Source organism: Rissa tridactyla, chromosome 8 (assembly GCF_028500815.1).
Source record: "Rissa tridactyla isolate bRisTri1 chromosome 8, bRisTri1.patW.cur.20221130, whole genome shotgun sequence".
NCBI classification, from domain to species: domain Eukaryota; kingdom Metazoa; phylum Chordata; class Aves; order Charadriiformes; family Laridae; genus Rissa; species Rissa tridactyla.
Window position 1 is genome coordinate 23,664,430 of NC_071473.1, and position 9,537 is coordinate 23,673,966.

The window sequence follows — 9,537 nt, forward strand, 5'->3', positions numbered from 1 at the left end:
TACTTGGGCTGCCTTGATTTGGTGAGAGAGGCAGCCCTGACCACTTACCAAAGGCAAAACACAGGCCATTGAAGAGGCCTCTGTTTGGATAGTGTCTGTAGAGCCACTCTGCTGTCTGACTTGCTCCCTGCCTGTGATTAGGCTGTGTATCATCCCTGGCTGTCTAGATGCCAAGGCAGAGGGACCCTGAGCGAGTGAGTACTTTCTCACCCTACACTCATTTCACTGCTCAGGTAGGATTCAGTCTGTCTCTTTCTCTTTTAGATCTTGCAGATCTCCAGACTGATGTCTGGTAGCGCCTTCAGTTTGCAGCATGCAGTAATTCTTGATTTCAGTGGGCAGAGCAAACCCTGCCTTTGCCGTAACATAGCTGAGATCAGTAACTAATTATCTCTTTTTCCGGGCTCTTTCAGCACAAGTGGCTTTGTCCTGTCTCCCCCAGCAGCCTGCATTCTCTACAGCAAGGAGAGAAATACCACCTCACAAAAGATGGCTGAGCACATCATTGCGGTGACCCAAACCAACCCTGCAACAGCCAGGACAGGCACACATACCAAACAGAAAGGATCTAAGAACAAGCGGACTGCTTTCCATCGCTGCCTTCTCAGGTAGACAAATCTACTTACAGTCAGGCTTTTATAGCCTCCAGGATTTCAGCATCAGAGCATGTTATAATAATTGATTGATTATCACATTGATCCTTTCTACCCTACTATCAGTTGGGGAGGGACTATTTAGCTTCATTGCATGTATGGGAACCCCAGAAAGCAAGAGTTACATTCATCTTTTTTTACTTCAGCTGTTTAGTCCTAATGATTGTTACGACTGCCTAATAATCAGGGAAGCAAGGCCTCTGCAAGCCTTTTCAGTCCATCCGATGCTAGTGGACAAATCTGATATGAGGAATATCCTGTCTCTCTCTGCTGATCAGTGATTTGGTTTTCAGCTGGGACCATATACCTAACGTTAAATGAGTTGAATCTCACCTTGAGAGAAGGGCCTTAGAGAGTTGTATGCAATAGAGCAGGGAACAGAACCCAGCTCTCCTTAGTCACAGCCATGTGCTCATACCACGAGCCATTTTCTCTCTTATTTGTGTAAACTGAGGGGATTTGGGTTTCCAGCATAGTAAACAAGAATTTAACTACTTCCTCCCTTCTCCCAAATAACTTTCCCTGAAATTAACACAGTAAACAGAGCCCTCAGTCTCAAAAAAAGTCTTTCTGCTTGATGTTTTTTTTGTAACTGATCCTTTGCTGGAAAACAAGCAACTCAAATTTCTGCTCAAAACAACCCAAGGGAACCTCTTAACAATAACATTACAAGCAGTCTTATACCCTGCTTCACTGCGTCCTGTGACAGAGGAGTGGACACCCCCCCATGGATGGGTTTGTAATCCTGTGTGATAAAGAAGCGCCAGGGCAGCTGGCGGCACACAGAGAGCAGCAGAGTGCCTCGCTCCCCTCCAGCTTTGTGCGCTCCTTGTCAGCCAAGAGTGGACAGAGCAGCATCTAGCACCTGGGATCAGGAGCCTGAAAGAAGAGGCTGTGGCTTTATGCTGGGCATGTGTGAGTTGCAAAGATGGTAACGGGAAAGGAGCAGGATGTTTGACATAGAAAGCAGGAGACTTGACAGGCTGGAGTATTTTCATCCTCAAACACTCCATTGTGAAAATGGCTTTCAAATAATGACATTTTGGGAAATAATAATCTTGGGTTTGTAGTTAACACCCTTTAAGGCTTAACTGCACCGCAAAGGTTAGAAAGTTGTTATTTCAAAATGAAAATTCTCACGTAACTAGAGAATGTAGAAGTGGGTCTAACCTGCCTTTGCAGATTGTCCTTCTTTTCTGTCCCGTAACAATGAGTGCTAACAAACAGCATGATGTATCCATACAAGCACAATGGCAGAAATCAAAGATCAAGACAAAGGTGACAAGTAAGGAGGAGGCAGAGTCATAGACAGGAGAAAACAAGGGATTGTGCCACTCCTTTTCACTGGGGAATAGAGAGGTATTTGCTGCCTATCGCATCGTCTAGGAAGATGTGTTGGAACTGCGCCTTCTGAATGTCTTTATGCAAGGCGAGGCCTAAAAGCACAAAGCATCTTACAGCACTTTCATTCATAGGTCACAAAGGGTGCAGTGCAGAGAGGAGCATATGATAATCCCTACTGTAGGAGTGAAAACAATGTCCCGGAGCATCGCATGACTGAGTCGCGAAGTTAGGAATCCCACCTGAATCAGTCCTGTCTGTGGACAAAGATGCCACTTCCCTATGAGTACAAGTAAGTTTTTCACAGGCTGGGGCTAGGTTTTCTTTGGCATGCTGTGTGTCTTTCCTTCACAGAGCCACAGAATCACAGAATGGTTCAGGTTGGAAGGGACCTTAAAGATCACCCAGTTCCACCCCCCTGCCCCGGGCCGGGACACCTCCCACCAGACCAGGCTGCTCCAAGCCCCATCCAGCCTGGCCTTGAACACCTCCAGGGATGGGGCAGCCACAGCTTCTCTGGGCAACCTGTTCCAGTGCCTCACCACCCTCACAGGAGAGAATTTCTTCCTAATATCCAATCTAAATCTACCCTCTTTCAGTTTGAGGCCATTTCCCCGTGTCCTATCATTACACCGCCAAGGGAATTCACAAGGGAGCTGAGAATGACAGCTAGCAACCAGCGCTCATCCAGGGCCTCGCTGCTGCTAGAGGCAGAGCAGGGCCTGCAAGGAGAGTGTCTTGGTACGGTAGGACAGGAGTTCCAGCCAGGACGGCTAGGTGAAAATCCTGCACAAATCCATATGAGACACTCTTGCAGCTCAAGACATCCATCAGCTAATCCTCCCTTTGGCAATCTCTCCACTTACCCCTTCCATCAAAGGAGCTTGGATTACAACGGCTGCTGTCTTAATGAGTGAGACTCTGAAAGGGTCTGGTTTCTCCAGGACAAAAACTACAGTACTTTGCACTGTCTGGATCACCTTAAGAGAACCAGGCATTTAACAAACTGCTACTGAGCCTCAGGAGGGAGGTGAGCACTAACCCAGGGAGCTGTGCACACAGACAAGTTGGGGTTGAGAGAAGCCAAGTGCCTTGCCTCATGCTGCAAAGTAATCATAATCTGAACAGGCATGTCCCACCTTACCCAGGTTTTTGAGCAGATTGTGAGGCCCTGGCCCTGGCCATTCTCTGTCAGTACAGACCTAGTGGTGTTCTTTGGCAGAGGAAAGGTGTTAACTCACGTTTCCTGGCCACACTCCAATTTGGTTGACTATATTCTTGCTTTCTTAAATTCCTGCCCCACCCAACCAAGCAATTTTGACTGTTCGCTGCTTCCCCCTAGTCACTTGTTGCTCTTGGTTGTGGAATGGCCCCTCCTTCACCCTGGGCCTCACTGCATTGTGTTGTTTAAATGATCTCAGGTTGTAAGGTTATCTACCGTGACATTCCCTGTTCTGGAGAAGCACATTTGCAAGATGGGTTCCTCCTATTCCTTTCCAACCCTTGGAATTGTGGCTGTCACAAGAAGGATGGTGGAGTAGGGTGGTCTTAGGTGCTGTTGAAGAACTGATGTCCTTAGAGAGGGCTTTCCAGTTTCTCAGTTCCTCTCATCACTGTTTTCCCTGTAACTGTCGGAACAAACTGCCCATGTCCCTCTAATCAAAGAAATGTGAAGTTAGCAAGAGGCCCCAAATACATTTCCTGGCACGAAGACAAAAGTAAGTCTACTGAGAAGTTTATGCAAAGAGAATATTTCTAGTGTATACAGTTCTGTCTTGTTCTCAGATGCCCATACCGAAGCAATTACTGTATGGGAGATGCCGACTGGCTGGAAGAACCTGTTCATTCTGGGTCTGTAATGGAGTCTGTGAGGAGCTCAGCCTCCTGGTATGGAAGAAGGTAAGTGTGTGTGAGGAAGGGAGGCTGGGACATGTTTATTTGGGAGAGTAACCTTTCTGGGCTGGGAGCCTACTTTTTAATTTATTTGGTGGTCCGGGAAAATTCGTCACATCACATTCTTCAGCTCCTATTTCCACTGAGGTGATTACATCACCCCGGAGTCTTAGCTAGCTAACAGGGATGCAGCTGTATAAAGTGCAGGCTGGCTGTTTCACGATGGCAGCAATGCGGTTTGTCCCTAAAACAAACAAAGTTGCACAGGAGAGGTAGAAGTCTGGGTCCAGCCAGGGAAATGCAGACCCAAGGCCAACTCTGAACTTCGAGCCAGCTCACGGATGGTTTTTTCCATGTCTGCTTTTACCCCACCCTTGAGTTCCTCACATCAGATCCAGAGACACATGTGGCCTCTATGTTCCTGTAAGCACAAGGGCTGATGTTTCTGGGTTGCCAGGAGAAATGCCCAGGATGAGTACCAGGGCTTTCCAAGAGATAACTCCAATGGTCTGAAAAGCATTTTGATGGTCTGGAGTTGCAGGGCACCTTAGCTTCTTGACAGCACTGCATTTTGCAAAATAAGGATGAGGGATCAAGGCCTGCAGGCTTTGCAGCAAAGACTGAGACACAAGGTTGTGGCAAAGTGCTGAGAGCTGAAGAAGGTGGAAGGGGAGAGCACTAAAGTGTGTGGGGTTTTCATGGTAGAGAAACAGTGGCTCTCCCAGTCACATACTTGCTTTTTCATGTCATCCCATGTGCTAGCGTGAATGCAGGAGAAAACTTGGTGTCTGCTGGGTTACAACCCCTTGCTATGTTGTGCCTCAGTATTCAAAGGGATGTTGGGGTATTTACTCATGGAGTCTCACAGCGCTTCTGAGAGGTGTCCAAGTACTTTACCACCATTTCACTCACAGCACTGCTAAAACAGCGCGGGGAATTGCCTTTCACAGCCAGAGAGTGTGGCAGTGTCAAAGCCAGAAGGAGAACACTTGGGGCTGCCTGATGCTCAGCTCACTGTGTTCTCCTGCAGGCCCTGCTGCTACCTCTGCAGAGTGATGAATCTGCTTCTGAACCCCATGTCTTATGTTTCTAGTCTATCTTTACATCAAAATCTAAACAGCAGTTTAAAACTGGCATAACTGGTTTTGATAAAATGCATCTCTGAGCTCCTGCAGGCAGGGATTCTGTTTTCAAAAGCTGAACTGGTCCTCCTGCAATGCAATGCAACAGTACCCTGAGAGAGTTCATAAATCCATGCGTGCCCTTTAACAGAAGAAATCAGGAGGATTTTTCAGACATTTTTAGGCAAAGGTTCTTTTTTTTCTTTTTTTCTTTATTTCTTTTTTTTTTTTATGCAGCCTCCTTGGTAACCAGTTAAAACAAATTCCTCCAGACTGTAAACTAGAGATAATGGAGTTCGCCTTTAATCTCGGTCCGCTACAGATCAAGTTACCTCTTAGAAATTACTTATCCTGGCCAAGCAAATGAATTGGAATTGATGTTCTTAATTGTTTTCTAAATTGCTGTTCCCCACTCCCTTCCTCCCCTTCTCTCCACACAGCTGTTTTGCATCAGAGTCTAGTCTAATGGGTACTGTCACTCACACGAGGGGGTGAAGTCATGTGGTCATAAAAGAGAAAGATTGGGGGAAGAGAGGGAAATACCACCCAGTGCATTATCTGGCTGTGACACACACAAATTGAATAGAAATAATTCCTCCTAGGGGGCTAGTCCCAACAATGGACACAGTTCTGTCTTGGGCTAGAAAAATGTGGAGACTTACTCTGTTCTCTGATACTCATTTCTCTCTCACAGCAAAGGAAGATGATTAAAGTGCTAGTTTGGGACACAGGAAACCTGAGTTGAAACTGCTGACTCGCGGCGAACCCCTTTGTCTGGTTTTGTGCAAGTTGCTTTGTTTATGCCTTAGTGGCTGCATTTGTAATACATAAATAATACAATTCCCTTCCTTTCTCCTCAGGGCAACAATGGTCTTTCATTAGCTTACATATCTTACAAAACAGCTTAACCTGCTCTCCGTCTCCAAAAAGTGTTTCAGCTCTCCCTGTGTTTACATATATTAGTCTCCAGCTCCCTTGGAACTTGCATTGCAAAGCCTTTGGGCTCTGGGAACACCAGACCAGGATTTAACACTAGAATCCCATCCCTCCACATCCCCTAAAATGGGGACAGATCTCAAGTCTTAAGCAGGAACCATCTCCTGAGGATATTTTGCTTATATAAAACTCATTCCTGCATGTGAAACCTACGCAAACAAAGTATTTCATCATCTTCCATGTCCTGCCACTGTGTTCGCTCCCAACCTATAAATGACCAGTTTTGCTGCTAGCGGTTTCCCAGAACTCAGCTGTTCCCTTTCAGACCTTGTACTTCCACGGATTGGCAACTGTTTTCTGCTCATCTGTCCGTTCAGAGTACAACCTAAAAGAGCAGAGGTTATCCTCTTCTTAACCTCTCCCAGAAGGTCCTTCTTGACAAACAACAGTCTATCACTTACTCTCGTTACGCTGTCAAGTTAGTTTTCTGAGGGAGACCAGGGAAACGGAGAATTTGCTGCCCACATGATATCCTGAAGTTCCTGCTGGAAAAGCAGCAGACTCTTGGATACCTGTTTGTAATATATGAGGACACTGTGTAGAAGTCCAAGAAAAATGTCATGAAAGAAGGAGTTTTATACAAAAGGAGTTAAAAAATCATGCAAACTGCTGGAAGTGTGAGGAAAGCTGACAACCGTTAAGTGTGGAGACTTTTTCCCTCCTTTTCAGTAAGGTGAACTGGGGACTGCTTGGGCTCACTGCAGCACTGCACACAACTATCAGGTACCAGATCATTGTTGACACTAGTAAAATCATTTGCGTTTATTCTGCAAATGCTAGCCTGTGGGAGCTGCACATTTAGCATTCTTCCTGACTGGAAAGAGACTCTAACACTGGCTAGGCTGTCCTTACAGACACAGCCACTCTGTTTAAGCAGCCTTGTTTCTAAGGAGGTATAATGCAAATAGTTATGATGATTCATATTAACATCACAGTACAAATACCCTTACGTCCCTGGAGAAAGGAGAAGAAAAAGAAAATCTACCTGTGACAAACCTTAGTTACCTGACTGGGAGGTGACCTGATGCGGTTATGGAGAAAATGGTGTGAGAATCCAGAGGGGATGGATTTTGCTTTGCTTTGCTCTTCTGCAATTAGTCATCAATGAAACAGGTAGGGCTAAGAGCTGGTCACTGTCCTGGAAGGAAGAAAATCACATATGCAGGTGTTGGATGTTGTGAGTGAGGTTTTCCAAAGTGTTAGGAGCACAACTTCTAAGTCGTGTGAATCAGATACACCGATTTGTCTTAATCTGGGATTCATTCAGCTGTCTAATAGTCTTAAGCACCCAGTTCAAAGCTAGTTTTCAGAGATCTCTCGGAACTGAGGGTGGCAAGACAGGCAAGTCATGAGGCTGATACATCCTGCCCATCGCAAGCACTATGCTAGAAGGCTAGTTGCCTCTATCAGCAATCACAGGAGTAATCCCTTACCCGGTTCTGTAAAAGTGATCCAAAACAGCAACCTTAGTATTTAAAGTGACTAAGTAGGGCTGTGGCTCACAGAAGAATGACCTCTAGAAAGGGATGGCTGCATAAAGGTGTAGGTAGGCAGTAACGTCCTTCTTCTGCCTTCACATGCAGGCACTGTTTTTCAGTCTGGGAGGGAAGGCAGACTAAAGGTGATGAAGGCAATGCTCTGACCTTCTCATCACAGCTTTCTTTTCTCACAGGAGGATTTTTCTAGCTGTTAGAACTATAAGCTTAGCTCCTGCACTTTTTTTGCTTCTTACCACGTTACCAGTAAGGAAGAATCTGCAACCAGCGTTTTGCTGAAGAGGAGCCAGGAAGAAGGGAACCCAGTGTGCCTTTTCTGTAGCACTGTGTGCTAATAGCAGGAAAGAGAAAAAACTTATTTATGTCAATGAAGCAAACAGATGTGACCCTTAGATAGTTCTGCCCTTGCTGACATTAGGTACTTGCTGACTCCTTGAATAGCCCCATTGAAATCAATGTAACTGCTCTTGGAGCGAGGTTCTGCTCAGTGTTAATGAAGATGTCAGAATCTAGCCCATGGGGAATAAATGCGTTGAGCAAGAAGGGGATCTTTTATAACCTCTTTCCTAGAACATGTTTGGAGGCCTACATTTGCAGCTGGTTCCTATCTCAAAGCCAGGCCAAACCAAGCCCCCCCCTCACCAGAAGATGCAAGCATGCCCAGACTTTTGGAAGTTCAGCTCCAGATCCAAACATTAGGCCTGATCCAAAGTCGATAGACTCCCACTGACCTTAACAGACATTTGGATCAAGCCTCCATGACTTGGGCCCATCCTGACACAAAGCAATACACTGTACACCAATACTACTAGGGTGTCTGGGCCCACGTCTGTAAGAATATGATCCCTTTTCTTTCTTCTTGCTTTTAAATTCTTTTTAGGGAAGGGATTGGTCTCAGGGAGGCATAAACTCCCTTCTTTTCCATCCCTGATTGAGTATCAAACTCCTCCGCTGAGATTTCTCCATGGAGACACTGGGTTTTCCTGGCAGGCAGGGTTGCAAACTACTCAGCGGAATGTCTACAGCTCTGCAGCTCCGGAGGAGCCAGGAGGCTGGGCATTCCAGCCAAGGGAAATACTGCTGTCGTCCCAAGAACACTTTCATGGAGACTGAGGTGCATACTGGATTAGAGGCGGCTAAGCTCGGTTCTTGGGGTTTTTTGTTGGTTTCCTTTTTCCCCTCGAAAATCTAAAGCACGGGGAAGAGAAATCCACAGACAAGAAATCTGGGGATCCTTGTGGATGTTGCAAAATGTGGTTTGTTAATGGATCTTTTTACTTCTGGTACTTCTGGCTTGTTCAACACATACGCGCACATACACACATACAGAGAATAACTTGGCAAGCGTGTGTTTTCGTGGCACAGCACCAGGAAATGGGAGTTCCCCTCCCAACAGAGAAGATCAGGGCAATGAGGCAAAGGTGGGGAATCAGACCCAGCCTGAGTCTCAGTGGAGCGCTGGCCCGGACAACTCTTACACAAATAATCTCCAGGAGCTCTGAACCCATGCTTCATTGTGGACACAGACAGTGCCGTAGAAAAAACAGACTGAAATTGCTTCTTTTTCATGGCATCTGTAGTATAAAAACGGTTTTCGTTCAAGACATTTGTGGTCGGAAAATCCTGACACCTCATAAATTATCTTAGAGGCACAACAAAGCTTCAAAAAGATGAAACTCAATGCTGAGGTCAGCAGGAATTTTTTTGCATCTTCTGTAGTGGAGGAGCGTTTTCAGTCTCAGGAAAACCACCACAAAAAGAGGCAGCAAGAAGCGAGAATATTTCTTGGCATGAGAGCCTCTGTGCTCAGGGGAGTAAGGCGTCTTCTATTATTTATTTTTGGCCACCTCTGTGTTCACACATCATCAGAACATGATCCAAGCGACCAGGGGCAGCCTGATAGCGAGGTGGCTGCCGCAGTTAGGTGACGCTTCCAGGTCCACCCAAACACTCAGGCTAATTACCCTTGCATAGTGCTGGGGGCTACGTGGGTTGAGCACCTTCCGGGTTTGGTCTGACAACACTTCATAGGTGGGG